The sequence below is a fragment of the Sphaeramia orbicularis genome, chromosome 20, assembly GCF_902148855.1.
Source record: "Sphaeramia orbicularis chromosome 20, fSphaOr1.1, whole genome shotgun sequence".
Taxonomy (NCBI): Eukaryota; Metazoa; Chordata; class Actinopteri; order Kurtiformes; family Apogonidae; genus Sphaeramia; species Sphaeramia orbicularis.
In genome coordinates, this window is record NC_043976.1 from 46,672,521 (window position 1) to 46,693,912 (window position 21,392).

The window sequence follows — 21,392 nt, forward strand, 5'->3', positions numbered from 1 at the left end:
CCAAAAACGTTTGTGAGTATTTTCTGTTCAGTTGTTGTCAGAATGAATAGTATCAAATATCTCTGATGTGAACTTTTGTTACTGGATAAAAAGTAAATCTTGTAAATCTTGTAAATCTTAAATTAATCTGTAAATGCTAATCGTTAGCGTGTCTCAGTATTTTCCCATTCAAGTTAGCATCGAGCTAGCAATCTTTTTCCCATTCATTTAAATGTATAATGCCATGTAAATGTACTAAGGCAGTGAACAGAACTCAGACATATTTTGTATGTATGTTGTAATCTTACAGTGAGTTTCAAGTAAAAAATTTGTAGAGAAGTTTTGGGCGTCCGTCTTTTCTTGGTAAACCTGTTGTCTATCTGCAGCTAATCGCTACACGCACACAAGCAGAAGAATAGGAGTTAGAATAAAATGGCATTAACGGGAGAGAAAAAAAATTGTCGGCGTTATTTAATGAATGTGTTAACGCTGTAATAACGCGTTAACTTGCCCAGCCCTAACATACACACACACACACATATATATATATATATATATATATAAATGACCAAGGGTCTTGTAGTTCATATTCAAAGACATTAATTGACATTTGCTTGACCTTTCAAGGTCACTCCAGGTCAAAGGTCACTGCACCAAATTAAAGCCCATATATGACTTCCTATCTATTATCAATAGTAATTAGATCAATATCTTCAACTGTTTCAATTTATAACACTTTGAAATGGGTCCCATTATAAACCAATGGGGATTTAGAAAATTTTTAAAAATTCATATTAAATTCACAAATCAATATTTCCCGATTCTGTGAACAAACTTGGTAGACCTTAGCCCAAAGATGTTCCACAACAAATACCAACTCATTCTAATCGACAGTTTTGGGGAAGAAGGTTCTGGAAAAACTGTTTATGGACCACAGCTGATCCCAGTCGTCCATCGGACCTTCAGGACATTGGACTAAAAACAAAATCTGACAGGTTTATCACACATCATCAGTAGGTTAAGTCAGAAGGATGGTGTTTTGTGGACGTAGACTGTGGTCGTAGACTGTGTCTGTGGTCGTGTATCTCATCCTGTCTTCCGTATCTTCAGTGTGAAGCGCCCCCTACTGGCCTGAAACAAACATGTCATCATCATGTGCTGCTGTCACTCATGTGTGTGGGAGTCCATGTCCAGTCCATTCAAACACTGAATCCAATCAGCTGATCAGGTAAATGCTGCTGACATGGGACACTCTGAAAGCACACAGACGTTCAGTCTCAGTGTTTGTTTGTCTGGATTTTACCTGGTGGACTGGAACAGACAGGAGGTGGACCGACTAAATCCAGGACTTGGACTCCACAGACTGGAATTCCCATCCTCAGTCCCTCCAGGTTTTAGCTTTAGACCGTCACATGACCTGAGTCATGTGATCTCATCTGTGTGGACATTTTCCAGATGAAACCCAGCCCAGTTCAACCTGTCAAACCATTAAACACACATGAAGGACATTGGTGTTGGACGGTGGAAAAGCACCATGAAGAAGAACCACTGAGAGTGGAAGAACCACTGATAACGGAAGAACCACCGAGAACGGAAGAACCACCGATAACAGAAGAACCACTGATAACGGAAGAACGACCAAGAACGGAAGAACCACAGAAAACGGAAGAACGACCGAGAACGGAAGAACAACCTAGAACAGAAGAACCACCAATAACGGAAGAACCACCAAGAATGGAAGAACCACCGAGAACGGAAGAACCACTGAGAATGGAAGAACGACCAGTGACGGAAGAACCACCGAGAACGGAAGAACCACCGAGAATGGAAGAACGACCAATGACGGAAGAACCACTGAGAACGGAAGAACCACCGAGAATGGAAGAACGACCAATGACGGAAGAACCACCGAGAACGGAAGAACCACAGAGAATGGAAGAACGACCAATGACGGAAGAACCACCGAGAACGGAAGAACCACTGAGAATGGAAGAACGACCAATGACGGAAGAACCACTGAGAACGGAAGAACCACCGAGAATGGAAGAACGACCAATGACGGAAGAACCACCGAGAACGGAACAAAGACTGATGACAGAATAACGGCCGATAACGTAATAATGACCGATAACAGAAGAACCACCAATAACGGAAGAACCACCGATGATGGAAGAACCACCAATAATGGAATAACCCCCAATGATGGAATAAAGACTGATGACGGAAGAACCACCGAGAACGGAATAACTTTTGGCCGTACGTTATTGGCCTAGTAAAAAAAATCTCTCCCTCTCTCTCTGATTTTATCACAGTTCTCTCTAATAAATCAAACTTAAATACAGTTATATTCATATAATTTTCTGCTATTACCTCACTTATTACATTTGCAAAGAATTTTTCTTTACCAGGGCAATAACATAATAAGTTATTACGTTATGGGTTCAGGGACCGTTATTCTGCGATCAGCTGTTATTGTGTGATCGGTCTTTATTCCATTATCATCCATTATTCTGTGATTGTCATGTCCACACCATGAGTCTGGTAAAGCTGCACAAACACATGTGTCAGATGTTGGAGGTAAACCCAGTTTGGCAGAAGCGTCCCATGTCAGCGTTCAAGTGTGTTAGTGTTGAATAAAGCTGTGAACTGACCCGACAGTAGAAGTAGAGGAAAATGATCCCCGTGATCAGGATGAAGTGGACCAGAACCACCCTGATGATCAGATTTCTCACCAAGTCTGAAACACAACAACAACAACAACAATAACCATCAGAGTGGAGCTGAAGAGTCCTGACGTCTGGAAAAGCTGACAAACTGCATCTGTTTGACACTATTCTGCTAATCACAGTGTGAACAGAACTGATCCAATCAACAGCTGGAACACATGCACATCTACTGATGGAACACATGCACATCTACTGATGGAACACATGCACATCTACTGATAGAACATATTCAGTGTGAAGAACATCTGCACTAACAGAACACATTCCCATCATGAGGCTGTTTGTGCTGAGCTCAGTGGGATTGTGTGTTTGAGTTCAGACTGCAGTTGGATTTGGGTCCAAATGGGAGTTGAGTTCACACACACACAACTGTTAGTGTTGGAACAGAACCTGTTCAGTCCTGGTGGTGGCGCTGGTGCAGTGGACAGCACTGTGGCCTCACAGCAACAAGGTCCTGAGTCCAGGTCCACCCACAGGGGTCAGTCTGAGGCCCACGCCCATTTTGGACAATGTGCTCAGACCGTCACCCATATCTACAGCCGATATCTGAGGCCCATAGTTGATGTTTTTGAAAGCACATTGACCGTAAAATACAATTGAAACACTCAGATGATTAAGATTTGTACACAGCGATATAAATGACATGATTAATCCACGTACACATAGTACTGTTTGAACATTGATCTCAGTTCACGTGGAAGAATAACTCTTGAATAAATCCAGTTTTGCTGTGAGCTGCTCTAAAGTGTCCCAGTCACCTCATGTATTTCTCTACTGGTGAAGCTTGCCTCCCAGTTCAACTCATGGACGTCACTACTGATAAGTTCAGGGTCAGTTCTGTTCGCTGGAGAAGATGTTGTGTCTACAAAGGCTGGGAACTCGCACTCCAATAGATACACGTCTACGACAACAATCCCAACACTTTGCGTAGCACGTTCTAGTAGCAAAGACATAAACTGACGGTCGGCGAGTGGCGTCAATAGGTGAGGTCCAATCAGAAGACGCAGTCAGATGACGTTGTGAAGTCCAACCTATTGTTCGGGGTGGAGAAATCCGAGAAGATAATTATCGATCGGACCCAGAATTCAGGCCTTTTGCTACTTGAGTTTCTGCGGGAGCCCTTGTCCAGAAAGACCAGCGCTGGCATTTAGGTTTCACATGTGATCAGAATAAATTCTTAAACTGAGACCAAGTGCGTCCTGAACTCGTCTTTGGAGCTTCCAATCAACGAACACCAAAAATGCTTCCAAAGTGCTGCCCACACAGGTGCCTGATCAAATACCTGACAGCATTTGGACTCTTTCATCCCCCTGGCCATCAGACTGTACAACTCATCACTGAGTGGTTGGGGGGGGGGGGGTGTCGGTCTCAATCATGACCACATTAGGACTGATCCAATGTGACTTTAAAATATCCAAACACCTTATGTAGTTGGACGACAGCCACTTTTCAAACCAGACTAGAACACTAAAATCACTGTTACACTTTATATCAATGCCCTGAAATGTGTAAATACAATCACAAGTCTTTCTTTACAGTTTTGTACAGGAAGCCCTTTTAGAGGTAGTTCTTTAGCAAGTGTCTTTGAGAGTAGATATACGATCCGGAATGTCAACCTGTACTAACCCACTGTTGGGTTTGGGTCTGTCTGTGTTTGTCTTCTAGTGCTGTATGCAAAACTGAGGAATACTGGAATTTCCCTCAGGATCAATAAAGTATCTATCTATCTATCTATCTATCTATCTATCTATCTATCTATCTATCTATCTATCTATCTATCTATCTATCTATCTATCTATCTATCTATCTATCTATCTATCTATCTATCTATCTATCTATCTATCTATCTATCTATCTATCTACTGATCCACCATGACCCCCTCTAGACCCTGGACATGTGGACCACACACACATGTACAGATGCACCTTGAACTGTGGACACTAGCTGTTCTTCACATTCAACTGGATGGACTGGCTTTAAACCTGGGTTTAAACTCAGCTGTGCTTTGAACTGAGCTCAGATTAAAGGAGTGTTTGTTGGTTCAGCCCAGTCTCTGACAGGTTCAACTGGACCGACTTTACCTGATCTCAGTTCTACCATCGTGGTTCTGCTCACACCTGTTCACTCTGCTCACTGGGAATGTTGTGGAACATGGTCATGTGACTGTTACTGATGCATTGTGGGTGTTTTGTGTGCGTTTGTCCTGACGTTACCTCCCACAGTCAGATAGAGGGCGGGGCTCTGAGACGACGTGAAGCTGCGGTTATAAACGTCCACGTGATAAACACATGTGTAGTTCCCTCGGTGGGCGTAGCCCATGGAAGACAACAGGAAGTGGGTGGAGTGATTGACGGCCGGCAGGGTGAGGTTCAGGGGCTTCGTGGTGTCGGAGATCAGCCGGAAGGAGCCTCCTGGGTACTGCGGTCGGACGGAGCAGGTGACGGTGAAGTCGGAGAACACCAGCACCCGGAACCCCTGCCGGTAGACCTCAAAGACCCCGTCAGACAGGGAGATGTTGGGCTGAGGCAGCAGATCTGTCCACACACAGAGACATGATTGGACCAAGCAGCACACATGAGCACAAACAAGCAGTCAGAGAATCCATCCTCCTCAGAGACACAGATGGATCTGATCCACAGGAGTTTGGGATGGGATGAACACTGACCAATGAAAACAGGAGGAATGGCTCATTTAGAGCACAGCTGACCTTCAAAGGCATTATGGGTAAAAAAGGACACACATGTGGTGCTTTTAGAGTCTCACATGTCAACATTTGGTCCTTTTGTCCTAAATGAGACTAATGGGAAATCTGTTTGTGTTTTCAGCCTCATCTGGTCCAAATGAAGACGTTCATTTGGGATCTGGACGTTCCATAGGTCAAAGGTCAATATTTGACACATTTGACCGAAAAAACAATGAACTGAGACAAAATAATCAACTGATGAAATGAACAGATTCATTCGATGGAACTTTAAACATCAGAGTCAGAACCATCTGGTCACTGAGAATTCAGTTCAGACAGTTTGTGTCCGTTTGTACCTGAACACACCACGTCCACAGCAGAGGAGCGATTAAAGGGATCATGTAGTTCAACACAGTCCCTGGATCCAGATGTCAGCTTTACACAAGGAACTGAGACCAACCACACAGGTCTGTCTGGAGAATCATCTGTGTTGTTGACTGAAACAACTGATCCACAGTCCAGATACTGACACACAGCAGATCCAGACTTCAGGTCCCAGTCTTTACTCAGGTCTGCTACTGGTCTCCACTGTCCCTGGTGTTGGATCTCCAAAGTACCAGCACAGCGGCTCGGCTGTCCCACCAACCTGACCCCACCTGGATCTGAGCAGAGACACAAAGACAGGAGGACTGGTTCAGCTGTTTAGAACATGTTTGGACTGTCATCCAAGAGACGAAGAGAGACGAAACATTTACAAAAGAGCTGAAGCAGTCCAGTAGAACCCAGAAGAACCATGACCTGGACAAATGAGAACCTACACAGACTAAGAAAGGAGTCCAAGAAAGATAAGGAAAGGTAAGATAAGAAGCATGAAAAAGGAAAAATCTGCTATTTTTATAAGTATTTATATAAATTTAGATTTAAATGTAAATATTATATTCATATTTACATTATATCTGCACATGGTGTCATATGGGGGGGGGGGGTTCCTGTGAACTGTTCTGTATTTCAACGACTGTAGGAAGGACTGACCTGTGCTATCCTCATTCTCTCATTAGACGTGTAAAAGTCTGTCATATGAAAGCCACGCCCCCTTGGTACCTGTACAGGTGAGTCCTGCAGCTGTTCCAGGTGAGCAGGTCTTCCCAGCTGAGCTGGACCTCCTACAGTCCAGGACCGCAGACTCATTTCCTTCACACTGGAGCTCACTGGTCCAGACTGGAGCCTCCCCCTCTCCATAGAGCCCCCCCTGGAGGAGCCCAGGAGCCCCACAGCCCAGCTCCCTACAGACCACCTGGGTATCGTTCAGGTCCAAATCCTCTTCACACACTGAGGACCAGGACCGGTTGGAGCGGACCTCCAGTCTGCCTGAACACCGACTGGAACCATGGACCAGTCTGACAGAGTCTGTGGACCCACAACAACACACACACGTTTAAAGACACAAAAGCCCCTGGACAGACGGCAGTGTGAGGGTGGACTCTGTCAAAGCCTCCTGTCAGTCATTAGTGACACAGGAACTAAACTGGACTCATGGACCAGTTCAAGCAGAACCACAACGTCCTCAAAGAAAACAGCAGAACACAGAACACACCAATAAAAGGCCCTTTAGTGCTGAATGAGTATGGAGGCAGATTTGTGTCTTTATTAATTAAACAAAAGCAAAGTTGCCTTAACCAAAAAAATATTTTCAATAAAAAAAAAAACTTCACTTCAATCAAAAGAAACCTTTTCAATCAAAGAAAAAAAGTGTTAAAAAAAAAAAAAATTAGATCCAAAAAATTGTATTTGAACACTTGTTTTCTTTGATTGAAAAGTTTTTTTTTTGATTGAAGTGAGTTTATTTTTTGATTGAAAATATATTTTTTTTATTGAAGTCATCTTTTTAGTATCTGGGCCATATTAGGGTAGGATATTTGTGTCTATATTATTCAATCCCAAAAAAATATCACTTCGATCAAAAAAAATATTTTCTTTGAAGTGAAAACAGTTTTGAAGTCTTTTTTTTTTTTTTTTTTTTTTTTTTGATTAAAACATTTTGACACAAACATCCCACAGTAGGCAGATGCTTCCCCATTGTTCAGACATGTTTGAATGACAAGTGTCTACACCAATGACGTTTAACATAGGAATGTGTGTTTAGAATTTGTCAAAGTGCAGGTATGAGGGGAAAATCCATCTTCCATCTCCATCCTATCCATCCACACAAACCCTTGAAACGACAGCATTTCTATTCCACAGACAACATTAGATGCCTTTTCAAACGGACACTGAGGGCAAAACTGTGGTTTTGTGGATGTCAGTACCATAAACAGTGTCAGATCCATCTGTTTCCAGGAAACACCCTGTACGGCTCGGCGCTTTGGACTCCAGGGTTTTGTTTCTGGGTTAAATAGTGAACGCACCGTTAGCACCCTTCAACACAAATAGTGAGCTAACGATGGGTCAGCGAACGCAGAGGCTAAACCAACGCAGAGTCTGTTTCTGGGCTTACATTCAGACTGGACTCAAACAGGCCTCAGGTCCACTCTGTGGATCCTCAGTCACAGGTTAGAGTTAGTTGAACGTCAGCGCTGGTGGACACACAGTCATTCTGAAGTCAGACTGAACATTCAGTATGTGTGAGTGGGGTCTGTTCAAAGGCAACCACACAATCCCAGTGGTCAGTGAATGCACCATAATGCAGTGGGTTTGATCAGTGACCTGTGCACTGGTTCATCTCAGACCACTGGAAACATGTGGCTCATGTCGAACATCTGCATTTAAGGACATGCTTTAGTGTCAGTGATGTTTCCATGGGGTCCTCAGAGTCCAGCAGACCCACATAGAGCTGGAAAAAGAGCACATGGACCAACACAAAGTCCAGTTCAAACTAATGGACTCAGTCCTTCTGAGCTGTTCAACAGCCTGTTGGAAAGCAGAGTCATGTGACCACGTTCATGGACTGGAACTGAATTCAGCTGCATGTGTTTGATGGTTCAGTCCAACTGTCCAATGTGTGGACCTGGTCTGACTGGGTCTGGTTTGACCCAGCTCAGATCAAACACACCTGAATGGACTCATGGAAGAACTGGGACAGAACCAGGACCATCATCAGTAGACTTACCTGAACAGGTGAGGGACAGGGGGAAGCCTCTGCGGTTAGGATATATTCTCACGCAGTCCATCAGTGCAGATGTAGAGAGAAGACAGGTGGGGCTGATGAGGCACACAGGAACATATGAACCAGATTCTCTCACAGAAACAGCAGATCCACAGTCCAGTCGACGACATATGAAATCTGCTGTCTTCAGGGTCCAGGGGTCAAAGGGATTATAACCATATCCCACGTCTCTCCATTCTCCATGATGTTTGATCTGTACTTTACCGTTACAGCGACTGGCTCCTCCCACCAGTCTGACATCATCAGGATCTGATCAAATACAAGTGACAGATAAATGAGCTCAAAGTGAGTGAACTGATGTCAGCTGGTGTCAGTCAAAGCTCCGCCCACCTGTGCAGGTAAGGTCCTACAGCTGTTCCAGATGAGCAGGTCTGTGCCCCTGAGCTTCCACAGTCCAGCAGAGCAGACTCATGGCCTTCACAGGTGAACGTCTGCACCACAGGAGCCTCCGCTGCTCCAGAGAGCGCCCCCTGGAGGAGCCCAGGAGCCCCACAGCCCAGCTCCCTACAGACCACCTGGGCACCACGAAGGTCCAAGTGTCCTTCACACACTGAGGACCAGGACCTGGACTGGTTAGACCGGACCTCCAGTCTGCCTGAACACATACTGGACCCATGGACCAGTCTGACAGAGTCTGTGGACACAGATGGAAGAAGACTGGAATAAGACGAGAGTCTGAAGTGGACTCTAAGGGACTGTAGTGGACTGGAGTAGACCAGGGTCTGGGGTTTGGACTATATAGTGGATTTGACTGGACTGTAGTGGACTGGAGTAGACCAGGGTCTGGGGTTTGGACTATATAGTGGATTTGACTGGACTGTAGTGGACTGGAGAAGACCAGGGTCTGGGGCTTGGACTGTATATTGGATTTTACTGGACTCTAGTGGACTGTAGTGGACTCACATTCATATGTGTTTGTTTCTTCTGTGTGACATGATGTTCATCAGTTGTTTGTTTGTGGACATGGATATTATAGTATTGCTCAGTTTGTGTGAGTTCACATTAAATCCGAGATGAAGTCTTGGACTGACCCGGATCTGAGAGTCCACAGAGTCTGGAGCCCACAGTGACAGTGGAAGGGTTAGGGTTCAGTGTTCATGCTCTTACCTGAACAATTCAGCTCCAGGGGTGAAGAGAGAGATGAAGTAGATCTAAAACAGTTCCTCAGTTCAGATTCATCACAGTCTGAACTGATCCTCCAACTATCTGTAACTGAATCAGTCCCTCTGTCTCTCACTGAAACTGCAGATCCACAGTCCAGTTCTGCACAGACTCTGTTTCCTAACTTCCTGTACCAGTAAAACCCATTCACTGGTTTCCAGTTTCCATCCTGTCGTTTCATCTCCAGGTCACCATGACAACGACTGGCTCCTCCCACCAACCTGAAGTGGACCACCCCTGTAGAAATAAGACAGACCAGTCAGAGTCCAGTCCAGAACCAGCCCAGCCCATGTGGACCACATGGACTGGATTCTTGAGCACATGTGGTTTCCATGTGTGAACAGTGTTTTCAGTCCCACTGACAGATTTTGTGTCCAAACGGACTCAGTTCATCCCTCATTCATTCAGTCAGTGAATTGAATGGCTCAGTCTGCTCCTGTTTGTCAGTGTTTCCTTCACTTGTGGATCTTTAAAGCCACACTTGTCCAAATGTCAGGAACAGGAGCTGAGCGTGCTCAGTGGAGCTTCTGTAAACCCATCCTTCCTGAATCCTCTGCATTGGCTCCAGTTTGTTCAGATGAAAACCACCTGAACCAGGATGTTCAGCTTCAGCCCAGTTCACATCCCTCCTTTGTGCATTTCTTACCTGTTGAAGTGCTGTTGTTTTCAGACAGGAGCCCTGCAGGAAAAACACAAAGGACAGCCATGAAAACAGGACAAGACTGGGATTAGAACTCCAACATGTCCACATGAGGAACCAAACAGGAAACTGAGGCTGATCAGGTTGGATCCAAATCTGTCTGAACTGTGTTTGTGCTTTGACTTTGACAAACGGCGTCTAAATACCAAAGCAGCACATGAGACACAGATGAAGGTTCAAATACAAATCTATGACATGATTGAACAGCAGCAGATGAACCACCACAAGACAAACTGACACATTTAGGTTGAGCAGGATCAGTCCAACTGGAGGAATCGTTCATGAATCAGCTGAAATAAACCCAGACTTGATGAAACTGATTATTGTTCAGTTTATGTTTGATGGTTGAATTCTAAAAACACTGAAGCAGAACTGATCTGGACTGATTCAACTCATACTTGGATCATCTGAACCCACATGTTGAGTTGAACAGGTTCTGTCAGTGGATTGTGGAACAGCAGATGACAGATAGACTGTGGAACCAATCACAGAGCTGGAATCAGCAGCTGCTGTGACAAACAGGAAGTGGATCAGTAAAGGTGCTTCAGACTCTTCATGTACTGGTGTGTGTTGAGAGGAAACACAACATGGATGTGTTTGATCCTGATCCACAAATCCAACACAGACCAGTTAAATCAGTGGTTTTCAACCTTTTTTGGCTCCTGACCCCATTTTAACATCACAAATTTCTAGTGATCCCAGATGTTCAAAACGGAGACTTTTTTTTGGCTAAAATTTGTTTTTTGATCCTGTAATAGTTTGCTATACTATCTTAGAAATAAACATTAATGTTAGAGGACATTCAGTCTATATACTGTATATTATTGTGGACAGAGGCAGTAAATCCAGGTGTAGATTACTGCACAAAGGGAGAATTTGATTTTCCTTGGTCAGGATCTGTCCAGACAGTCCAGTTTATATTTACAAGGAGGACAATTAATACTGAACAAACATTACATCAAATTATGAATTATGAAAGAGCTGCAGCATCTGAAATGGACCAAAATGAACATTTGACACATAAATGTCCTATATTTTTTATTAGTAAGTTGTTGGTTTTTTTTTTTTTATCAGTTACTAGAAATTCCAGGCGACCCCACATGGGGTCCCAACCCCAGGGTTGAAAAGTTAAAGACAGAACCTGAGGCTGATGAAAGCACAACACACATGTTCAGTGGTTTATCCCATGGTATCTATGACAGAAGGCAGTAATGGACCCAGTCAGCAGCTCCTCCTGCTGAATCAGCTCTGACACTGTTGGAACAGACAGGATTCAACAAAGCAACAATATTTGACTGGATTCACACTGATCTGAGTCTGAGCCTCAGGTACCATCATGACAGTCACATGACCATCAGCACACGCTAGGACTGACATCAAACACACACACACACACACACACACACACACACACACACACACCAAGGCAGTAGGTTTGATTCTGACACTAGTGTGGACACTAAAGTGCTCCAAGGCAGAACTCCTGAAAGTTGATATTTGTTTGCATTTGGAATCATAATTTCACATCATGCCGAGCTGATCGAACAAACAAACACAGAAAAAAATTCAGTAATTGACAAGTTTATAAAGTATATGTGAATATTTAAAGACAAAACAAGAATTTAATGCATTCTGCAAAGTTTTCTAATGACAAACAAATGCATCATTATTTAACTGAACCTGAGAATTTACAGACTCTACTCCTCTAACTCCTCCCTCCTCTCCCTCCTCCTGCCTCTCCTCCTCCCTCCTCTCCCTCCTCCTGCCTCTCCTCCTCCCTCCTCTACCTCCTCCTGCCTCTCCTCCTCTACCTCCTCCCCCTCCTCCCCCTCCTCTTCTACCTCCTCCTCCTCCCTCCTCTCTGTCTCCTGACACAAATATGTTGATTCATGTCATATGAACAGATTCTGGATACTCTGTTCATACAGTTTGATGGTTCAGTTTCTGTCTGAACAAATAAGGCTTTTACTTTCAATTATTACATGGAATTTATTCCCAAAAATATGGATAAAATCACATCTAGAATCTGAGGTTTTATTGTATTTCCTTCACAAATTGTCTTTATTTGTGTTTTTTAAACAGTTGCTCTCTTCTACAGAAATACATGAAAATAATAAGTAAAGTAACTTTTTAAAGTGTATCTGTTTGTCATTGAATTGTGTCTTTTCTTCAGTATCTGTGTTGAGCCTCTACAGTTCTAGACCCTTAAACTAACTGACACTGGGACTCCTATAGAAGTGTCTTATGTCCAGTTTTCTTTTCTTTGACATCCTTTACATCCTAATTACTGAGCACACACACACACACACACACACACACACATGTCCAAATGTCCATGTAAATGACTCCACTCATATTCAAATCCGTCTAGCTGATGTGACCCAGACAGAACAAATACAAACAGACTGAAAACTGACGTTAGCGCTCCAACGAGCAGGTTCCTTTGACAAGTAGATGGAGTGACAGCGGGGACGGCCAATCACATGTACGTTAGCAAAACCACAGAGCCAATCGGAGAGCGACATTTATGTTAGAGGCGGGACTTCTAGCAGAGACCGACTGTTAACCCTTTGTGTGGCAGAATCATTGCCTAAACACTCCGGACAGCGGTTGGACTGATAGTGAGTACACAGTAGTGGATGGATATTGGTAGGGACGTGTCCCTAGTGTCCATACGCAGTTCTACGCCCCTGTTTACCATTAGGACAGTCACATGACCACCAGCACACGCTATGACTGATATCAAACACACACATGACAGATGTGTAACCATGGAGATGAACCCTTCCAGCTCAGTGTGTGTGTGTGTGTGTGCGTGTGTGTGTGTGTGTGTGTGTGTCCACCCTCCCTCATACCTTGAATCCAGAAGGACATCCAGATGACCATCAGTGTGTGCTCCATGTCCACTCTCATCTCTGCTCCGTCTCTTCTCTGTCTCTGTGTTTCCTCAGGACACCAGTCAGTTCCTACTCATTCTTATCTCCTCATCTCCTCTGCTGTGGTTGGGCTTCTACGTCACACGCCTTCACATATTTGAGCAGAAATATTCCACTATGAGTCCCAACCACTGTTTTCTGGACGCAACCATTCAATCATTTACAAAAAGGTTGAATGTAGAAAATGGAACAGTCTAATGTGGAGTTCTAGTCACATATGAGTGTGGATGGAAATGGAGTGGTTGAAGGAACTCATCTGCTGCTACTAACAAGGTTCTAATAGTTTTGGATTTTTCATTCTAGTTTAGTTTTATTTAGTGTTGACTTTTTTTCTCTAATTCAGTTCATTTTAATTTGTTTTTAGAGCAGGTTTACTAGTTTTTATTAGTTTTCAGTTTTTTCTAAATGCTTAGTTGTAGTTTTTTTTTTTTTTTTCTCTTCTTCTCTGTGGTCGTATTCAAATAAATCCCAGACAGGACTCTGCTGCTTTCTCCCAACTTTAGTCTCCATGTTTCCAGGTAGAGTGGGGACCAGAAGACGACTGGAAACCACAAGTGAACACAAGTGACGGACCCTTAAATATCATATGGTGACAGCAGAGAAAACTGCTAGAGCGAAATAAATCGATTTCATATCAATCCAACATTGACAAAGATGAAAACGAAGGGAATTTAATCTATAATTTTTATCTGTTTTAGTTAGTTTTGTAAACACACAATACAGTTTCAATTAGTTATGGTTTTTTTCTTTTAATTATAGTTTTTATTTATTTCAGTTAATGAAAATGTTTTTACAATTCTAGTTTTTGTCATTTTGTTAACGATAATAACCTTGGTGCCTAATAATTGTGCACACGGTGTATAAACCAATATAAAAATAAATAAAAGTAAATCAACTGTGATGGACACAGTTGCTGATCAATATCAGAGGGTTCAGTTTTTTTACTCTTCACTTTTCTGATCCATATCACAGATGAAAAGAATCGAACCACACTGGGTTCCTGTGGTCCCTGGTTGCTGATAGGTGATTGGCTGACGCTGTCGTCGAGCCTCGTGATGCGTGTACGGACAGAAAAACAGGAAGTGTGTGATGATACAGATCAGCTCCGCTCAGGTAATACATGTTTCCGTGTGCAGATTCAGTTCAGATACTGAGTTTATCATGATCTTAAACCTTCCACTGAAGTAAACAGTGTGGAAATGGACTTGAACAATACTGGATGAATCAGAAAACTGTCCCTGTGCTCATCCTACAGACGCTCCAACACTGGTTGAACACTAAACATCTGGAGGACAAGGAGCCTTTCCAGTCCAGTGGAGCTCCAGCTGTCTCCTGTGTGAATGTGTCCTCAGTGCATGTCCTCATGTCTCAGTTGGACAACTCACTGCTGATGGAGCTAATACTGTCCTCTTCAGTTTAAGGTTCACCTTCAGTGTTCATGAGTTCAGTGTGTCCCAGTGTCTGACATTCAGCTTTAAAGTTACTAATCTAACATTTACAGCCTTTCACTTTTATATGTTGAGCCCAATTCAAACCTCTGAAATCTAAGCAGAAAAAAAAGTAGAAAATTCAAATGTCTGATCCAGACCTTCAGTTCCACTGATCCAGATCCTCCCTCCATCCATGGAAAAGATGAACATCCTGGTCTGTCCTGAGGACGGCGTCCCAGGGGAAGGCAGCAGTTCTGTCCACAGAAGAAAATCCAGCAAAAACCAGCCTGAACACAAATGGACAGACGATTACTAAGACAGTCCACAGAACAAACATTTACCTTTAACACTGGACAACATTTAAGAAGGGCTGTGTTTTCAGGATCCAAATACCTGTACCCATTTAATAGTGTTGAATTTCAGTCCAACTGGTTGAATCCATGTCAGTCATATGTCAACACATCCACAGCAGTAGAACACACGGCGCCATGTTAGCTTGGAAAGCCTCCATGTTAGCTTAGCTTAGCTCCAGCACAACCCAACTCAACTCATATGAAACGTTTTTACAGTTTAATATCAGAACAACTTTCATATCCTGACTGAGTTTAGACATATCCACTTCCAGATAACATCTTACATTCAGCTAATAAATGTAACAGAGATAAATAATCTAAGCTAAGCTAAACTAAGCTAAACGGTGCTGCTAACTTACCAGGATATTCTCTGTGGTCAAACCAGACCCTAGTGTTTTTCATGTGCACTATTTATCTGACAATTACAGTAAAATAAGTTGGCTAAAATGGTTTAAAGGCTATTTTTAACATGAAATGAAATCACTTTCCTCCATAAGTATTTCACCAATTTGGTATTTTTGGTATTGGTACTTCATATACTATTAGCACAAATGTTGTCTTCCTGTTTTCTTGTCGTCTGTTCCTAAAGTTAGAACTGAACAGGGAAAAAGGCCTTCAGGTTTGCGGCCCCGTTTACCTGGAATGAACTACAAAAAAACCTGAAACTTAAAGATTTGGTTTCATTGGACACTTAAGAGGATGTTGTATGACTTAGAGAGGGAGACGTGTGTCTGCAGATGTTTTACCTGACACACCTTGTCTACATTTCATGAGCACTTTTTGCAAAGTTGACTTTGGAAGGTTTGACTGTCTATGTGCTTTTTATGTATTCGTTTTATGTATGAAAGTCTGTGTCTGTAACTATTTAATGAACTGCTGCCCGTTTGGGCCAGGACACTTGAAAAAGAGATTTTTAATTTCAGTAAGGTTTTCCTCGTTAAATAAAGGTAAAATAAAATAAATACTATGAACTACTTTTACTGTGTACTTTTGGAGGAATCATACTCCAAAATCCCTTCTGGGCTACTTCTGGAGTAAATGAATTTTATTTTAGTAATTTTATTCATTGTTGAATTTACTCTTTAACACTATTTCCGATGAAAACACTTGTAGGCTGAGCTTTGTGGAGCTCAAATGTATTGACAAAGATGAAAACAAAGGGAATTTTATCCATAATTTTTATCCATTTTAGTTTTGTGAACACAATACAGTTTCAGTTAGTTATTGTTTTTTGTTTTAGTTATAGTTTTTATTTCAGTTAAGGAAAATGCTTTTTCAATTCTAATTTTCGTCATTTCGTTAGTTTTCGTTAACGATAATAACCTTGGGCAGGAGATGGGTCCACAGCACAACTCTTCTTTAACCCTTTCATGCATACAGGTCACTACAGTGGACAGCTGTTCTTTTGTACATTCATGGTTGTTTTAGTTGCATATCAGCCAACACTGAACGCTTTTGCATCACCCCATACACTGCAATTCATACTATTACTCTAACTTAGCTGTTCTTGATAAACTTGATCTGCAGTAACATGTTTTAGTGTAAATCAATTGCTACTTCTTATTAGACTGTAATTAACAGTTTTCTTACTCAAAATGGTGTTTTTTTTTGCATATTATCTCCATGAAGTGAGTAATAATTAGTATTAGAGTAGGTTAAAATGTGAGAAAACATCAAATTAGCTGCATGACAAAATTTTTTGTTTTTTTTTTCATAGTTTTCACACACGATATCACTTTCTGATGATGAGTTTAAAAATTATGTTCTTTGCCTCAAAAATTAAACACATGGTGTCCAGCTGAGTGGGCATTTTTGTAACTCCATGAAAAATAGGTTCATAAAAAAATTTCAATTTAGTTGTTGTTTTTTTTCTCGCCTAAAGAGGAATAAAAATTCTCAGGAAAAAAATCTCAACTAAGGTTCTCATAATTCATGCATGAAAGGGTTAAACAGTCCGTCCTCTCCTAATATTCCACTGTTTCCACTCGCTGATCCTTCCTACAGGACTCTGAGCACTTCATAAAAACCTGACCAACCGTCCATATTTACCAAACCCACCTCAGAACCAGGTCCAACGCTGCTGTTAGACCCACATTAAGGCAGACTGAGCCCCTGAGTGCCCCCCCTAGACTACCCAACCCACAGTCGGACTGAACTGAACCCTGGTCTTCATGTGGTTTCTCTAAAATATCAGTGGCTGTGTGTTTAAAACCACCATCACATCATCTGCATAGGCCGACAGTTGGACCGCTGCAGGACACCCAGGGAAACACACTCCTGTCAGGTCCTGTCTGAGTCTGTGCAGCAGAGGTTCAATGGACACAGAATAGAACATGCCTGACAGTGAGCACCCCTGTCCTACCCCCCTTTGGACATGGAAAGGCGCAGCTAGACCACCATTAATCTTCAGTATACTCACAACATCACGGTACAAAACCTGGATCCTGGCGATAAAACCCTGGCTAAACCCAAATGCAGAAAGTGTTTTCCACAGATACTGATGTTCAACCCAGTCAAATGCCTTTTCCTGATCTATGGAAGTCAGACCAGTATCTGTGCCCAAAGAGCCAGAGACGTCCACAGCAGGCCTAATTAGAGTGATGTTGTCCCTCATTAACCTGCCGGGCACACAGTATGACTGCTCAACCTGAACTATGTGTGCCATCACTTCTCTTAATCTCAAGGCCAGAGCTTTTGACAGGACCTTATAGTCTCCACAGAGCAGACAGACCGGTCTCCAGTTCTTTAAATCCTGTAGGTCTCCTTTCTTTGGGAGCAGGGTGATCACAGCCCTCCTACAGCTCTGAGGCAACAGTCCATTTTTAAAACTGTCCTGGAACACCTCCAGCATGTCCTGTCCAATCACAGACCAGAAAGTCTTATAAAAACCCACAGGTATCCCATCAGTACCTGGAGCCTTACCGTTAGCCAGGCTCATGAGGGCCTCATGAAGCTCCTCCACCGTCAGATCAGCTGATAACAGAGAGTCTGAGGACTCTGAGCCAAACCTGACAGTAAAGTTTCTTCCAGCTTTGGATCATCTACAAAGTCACTTTTAAACAGGTTTTCATAAAAGCGTGTGGCGTACCTCCTCATCTCAGCTGCTTCAGTCAGTACACAGCCATCGTCCGAGCGGAGGCAGTGGAGAACCTTCCTCTGTCCATTTTTACTCTCCAGGCTGAAAAAAAAGACTTGGAAGGGGCATCCATCATGGAGGCATTCATAAACTGTGAGCGCACCAGTGCTCCCTGTGCTGTGATGTCCAACAGGTTGGCTGTAGCAGCCTTTGGACTTTGAAGGACTTCAATCTGACCTGGATCTCCTGGACAGCTCAGTAAGTGCTGGACCTCAGTCTCCAGGTCCTGAAGGGATCTAATCATGTGTTTAGTAAATCTTTTGTAATTAATGATATGATTATTGACAAGAACTTAGATTGCATGTTTTTAATGGAGACATGGACAGGCGCTGATGGAGCGGCAACTTTAAATGAAACCACACCTCCTGATTATAACTACGCATACTCATCCCGCACAGGAAAAAGAGGAGGTGGCACAGCCACAATCTTTTCCACCTCATACGGCTTCAAAAATGTTTATTTTAATCACTACTCATCATTTGAGTATCACTCTCTGGTTTTAATTAATCCTCATATTCTTTTTATCTGCATTTATCGCCCCCCCCATGCCCTCTACACTCTTTATCAGTCAGTTCTCAGATCTCCTGTCCATCGCTCACTCAACATATGAGAAAATTATTATTGTAGGTGATTTTAATTTACACATTGATAATCAATCAGACTTGTTGGCAACAGAACTTTTAAATATTTTAAATTGTATGGATTTTAAACATGTCTCACAACCCACAGCAGAGGCCTCATACTGGACCTTGTGATCACATATGGTATTTCTGCTGATCCTGTCTGTGTTGTGGCTGTTGGCCTATCGGATCATTTTTGCGTGTTTTTTAATGTCAGTATTATTGTTCAGCCTCGGTCTGTACAAACTGTCAAGAAGTGTTATCTTACTGCTGAAGTGACTTCAAATTTTTAACCCAAATTCCTCGTCCTGTTTTACCCTCTTCCTGTGATTTTATTGTTGACAATTTTAATAATAAATTGAAATCTACTCTTGATGCTGTAGCCCCTTTAAAAGTAAAAATGGGTAAAATAAAAAACTGCCCATGGAAAAATGAAAAAAATAAAATTCTCAAGAAAAATTGCAGGAAAGCAGAAAGAAAGTGGTGCAAGAATAAAATCACAGTCAATTATGAAATTTACAGAGAACAACTTCAAAACTACAATAACTGTCTGAAGGAAGAAAGACATTCATATTTTTCCAAACTTATAAATGACAACCGCCATAATCCAAAGGTCCTGTTTTCCACATTTAGCTCGGTAATGAACCCCATCTTCGACAACAGTGCTCCGTCAAATATGCCCAACTGTGATATGTTCTTAAGTCACTTCACCAGTAAAATACAGTCTATCAGGTCAGACCTGCAGCATCTACAGCCAGGCAACGCTTTTATCTCAGATCCACTGGTTTCATCTGCTACTTTGGAGAATTTTGCCCTGGTTGATGCTGAGAGTCTTAACAAAGTTGTTTTACAGTTAAAAACAACCACTTGCTTTTTAGATTCCATTCCCACTTCTCTTTGTAAATCGTTTTTTTCATTTATAGATGACGATGTTCTTAATGTAAATTATTCTCAGCAGACAGGGGTCTTTCCAACAGCTCTTAAAACCGCCATGGTCAGACCCCTTCTCAAGAATCATAAACTGGACCCCCCCTTGCCAGTAACTACAGACCTGTGTCCAACCTGCCGTTTTTAAGTAAAGTTTTAGAGAAAATTGTTTTTAACCAGATCAACGATTTTATTAATTCTAACAACATTTTAGAATTTTATCAATCTGGTTTTAGAGCGCACCATAGCACAGAGACGGCACTGGTTCAAATTTTAAATGACATTAGATCCAACATGGACAACAAAAAGCTTGCCGTCTTGGTCCTGTTGGATCTTACGGCAGCGTTTGACTGTGGACCACCACATTCTTTTAGACAGATTACATAACACAGTTGGTCTGTCTGGGTCTGTTTTTAACTGCTTTGAATCATTTTTAACAAACAGGGATTTGTATGTTAGTATTGGGGAACACTCATCAAAAAGGTGCAAAATGGATTGTGGTGTTCCCCAAGGGTCAATTTTAGGTCCAACCCTTTTTAACCTTTATATGCTGCCTCTAGGACAGGTCATCAGGAGACACGGCATTAACTTTCATAGTTATGCTGATGACACTCAACTTTATGTTGCCGTGTCTCCAGATGACCTCAGCCCCATCGACACCCTTTTTAATTGCATTTTAGATTTTAAGTCCTGGATGGCAGCAAACTTCCTCCAGCTCAACCAGGACAAAACTGAGGTTTTAACTGTTGGTCCTGAGGCTCAGAGGGACAGGCTCGAAGCTGAGCTCCAAACCCATTCACTGGGCTCCTCTGAGAGGGTTCAGAGTCTGGGTGTTTCACTAGACTGTGAGCTTAGCTTTGAGCCACACATCAGGTCTGTCACCAAAACTGGTTTTTATCATTTCAAAAATATTGCCAGAGTACGACCATTTCTCTCTCGAGCCAGTGCACAGACTTTGATACATGCATTTGTCACGAGTCGAATTGATTCTTGTAACGCTCTCCTTCCTGGTCTTCCTCAGAAGACCATTGTGCCGCTGCAGCTGCTCCAGAACTCTGCAGCCCGACTGCTGACGAGGACCAGAACCAGAACATGTGACCCCAGTGCTCAGGTCTGTGCACTGGCTCCTGTGAGCTTCAGGATCAATTTTAAAGTACTTTTATTGGTTTTTAAAACTCTTAATGGTCTTAGCCCTATTTATTTATCTGATTTGCTTTTAACATATGAGCCCTCTGGGACCCTCAGGTCCTCAGGTAGTCATCTGTTAACTGTTCCTAGAGTCCACACTAAGACTCATGGTGAGGCCTCTTTCAGCTTTTATGGCCCCAAACTATGGAACAGCCGACCTGAGGACCTGAGGTCCGCTGCCAGTGTTCAGATTTTTAAAAGTAAACTTAAAACTTATCTTTTTAGTCTAGCTTTTAATTAAACCCTTACTGTAAACTTTACTTTGTTGCTTGTATTTTATTTCCAACCGAGGGACAGTGGGGGGGTTTTGTTGTGAAGCACTTTGTGCTACATGTAACATGTATGAAAAGTGCTATAGAAGAAAAGTTTGATTGATTGATAGTTTAATA

General features: G+C 42.5%; 2 long non-coding RNA genes across 2 annotated transcripts; both read right to left on the reverse strand.

Moving 5' to 3' along the window:
- Positions 1 to 550: 550 nt before the first annotated feature.
- LOC115411475 (uncharacterized) lies at positions 551 to 4,974 on the reverse strand. Its single transcript, XR_003934218.1, has 3 exons — positions 4,920 to 4,974; positions 2,631 to 2,716; positions 551 to 1,110 (listed from the first exon to the last, which is right to left on the reverse strand). It is a non-coding gene; the product is annotated as an uncharacterized LOC115411475 (long non-coding RNA).
- Positions 4,975 to 5,189: 215 nt separating this feature from the next.
- Positions 5,190 to 6,546, reverse strand: LOC115411474 (uncharacterized). The gene is made up of 3 exons (XR_003934217.1): positions 6,491 to 6,546; positions 5,746 to 6,051; positions 5,190 to 5,240 (listed from the first exon to the last, which is right to left on the reverse strand). It is a non-coding gene; the product is annotated as an uncharacterized LOC115411474 (long non-coding RNA).
- Between the last annotated feature and the right edge of the window lie 14,846 nt (positions 6,547 to 21,392).